Source organism: Haemaphysalis longicornis, unplaced genomic scaffold, assembly GCF_048455015.1.
Source record: "Haemaphysalis longicornis isolate Haplotype H1 unplaced genomic scaffold, Haemaphysalis longicornis Haplotype H1 scaffold_2, whole genome shotgun sequence".
Classification (NCBI taxonomy): Eukaryota; Metazoa; Arthropoda; class Arachnida; order Ixodida; family Ixodidae; genus Haemaphysalis; species Haemaphysalis longicornis.
Window position 1 is genome coordinate 274,031,910 of NW_027526295.1, and position 2,191 is coordinate 274,034,100.

At 44.5% G+C, this 2,191-nt stretch overlaps 1 non-coding gene across 1 annotated transcript; it reads left to right on the forward strand.

The window, feature by feature from the left end:
• The first annotated feature begins 1,435 nt into the window (after positions 1-1,435).
• Positions 1,436-1,508, forward strand: Trnat-agu (transfer RNA threonine (anticodon AGU)). Its single transcript has one exon. It is a non-coding gene; the product is annotated as a tRNA-Thr (tRNA).
• The last annotated feature ends 683 nt before the right edge of the window (positions 1,509-2,191 follow it).

Genomic DNA, 2,191 nt, shown 5'->3' on the forward strand with positions numbered 1-2,191 from the left:
AAGCGCTAAGCGCAAGGCGCAAAACGCGGTCACGTTCGCTTGCACAGATAGAAATTCGGGCACCTATTGCAATGGATCTGGTGCGTTATGCAGAGAGCTACACGCTGTACACTTGAATGTTATCTACCGCAGCTACCACCCGGCGGCGTCGTCCAGCGGATAGCGCGTCGGGTTCCTTGTGTATGATTCCGGGCGTCAGGTATTCGATCCCTGCTGGTGCTGGAGTTTTCATCTTTTTTCTGCACTCTACACAGTTCGTCCTTGGGGAGTATCGGAACGGACCATCCGGGTTGGGAACTAACCGTTCGTCCCCGCGCAGTTAGTCCCGAAAGGGACTAATGATTGTGGCAGAGGCCGTTAGTCCCCGAAAGGACGAACTTTTAGTCCTTTTTGCCTAAGAGTGCACCGGTGCCTCGCTTCTACCTTGGGACGGAATGGCTACGTCATAAAAAATTATTGGGAAACGGTAGAGACTACAGTCAGCTTTGTTCAACTATTTGACAGCATTAGGCATTTGGTTGTTCCCAATAAAAATAGCCGAGAGATCTGAAAAACGTGGGATGTTTCTGTTAAAACAAAATTTTTTACCGCCTTTAGTGTCCCTTTAAGTTCCCTTTTCTTCAAAAACTCGACCGCTTTTAAAATGTGCTCAAACACCGCATTCCTTTCATTGATTAGTTTCCTCAAAACACCCAATTGAAGTATTACTGCTAAAAGTTCAACAGATAACTTGAAACTTTCTAAAATTTCTTGTCTTTTGGGCATTGGGTCTCTTGTCTTATTGGAATTGTTTGCGGTCGTGAGTAACGTCGCTCAAGCTATTCAGCAGATTTAGGTTTGCATCCTTGAAGGAGCAGCCACAAACACTACCTGTAGCCGCTATGAAGAAAATACTACAAAAACATATCCCAAGCTACGAGAGGTATATGCTCCAACGATCAAATCATGGAGGAGCGCTCAGTGGTGACGATATACGCAATGTTGCTTGTTGGGCAAGACAAAAAAAGGAAACAGTTCAAGCGTTTGACCATAGCGCATTGAAGTATTGCAAGATGGAAGGAGTACCGTTACCCCATTTTGGAAATTATTGCTTAAATGTCAACACCCAACCGACCGTTCAATGCACTCATAACCATTTCTCTCTCTCTCTCTCTCTCTCACACACACACACACACACACACACACACACACACACACACACACACACACACACACACACACACACACATATATATATATATATATATATATATATATATATATATATATATATATATATATATATATAAGAAGAAGGTAAAAGAAGGTAAAAAAAAGGTCCCCTTCACCCCGAGTAGTCCGAGTGGCGCTGGCTACCCCCCCCCCCCACCCCCCCAAGTGCAGCAAACAAAAATACCTTAACATAAATACCCGAAGAAGTGCTGGGGGAACAGCCCCGCCCGTAGCGTAGTGGTTATCGCACCGGACCAGTATTCTGGAGGTCGTGGGTTCGGATCCCACCCGGCGGGCATTTTTTCACCACTTTCTTTTCGACTCAAAAAATTCTCATCTCTTTCTATGAACCACCACAACCTCCCCTTTGCTTTCCGAGGTTTTCTTGACTGCCAACCCTTATTTTCTGTCTTATTTTCACGGAGCCCCTCATTTTCCATTTTCTGATTCGCTACATGCTTAGCGAGGGCCTCTGTTCTGGCAGTCTTGGTGCCAAAGGGAGCTTAAGAGGGTTCAACGCTGGTCGACCACTCTCGACATGTCGTAGACACTCGAGTAAGGGCCCTGGGGTAAAAAAGAAGGTCCCCTTCACCCCGAGTAGTCCGAGTGGCGCTGGCTACCACCCCAAGGGCAGGAAACAAAAATACCTTAACATAAATACCCGAGAAAGTGCTGGGGGAACAGCCCCGCCGGTAGCGTAGTGGTTATCGCACCAGACCGGTATTCTGGAGGTCGTGGGTTCGGATCCTACCCGGCGGGCATTTTTTCACCACTTTCTTTTCGACTCAAAAAATTCTTCATCCCTTTCTATGATCCACCAAAACCTCCCCTTTGCTTTCCGAGGTTTTCTCGACTGCCAACCCTTATTTTCCGTCTTATATATATATATATATATATATATATATATATATATATATATATATATATATATATATATATATATATATATATATATATATATACAGTAATACCTCGTTAA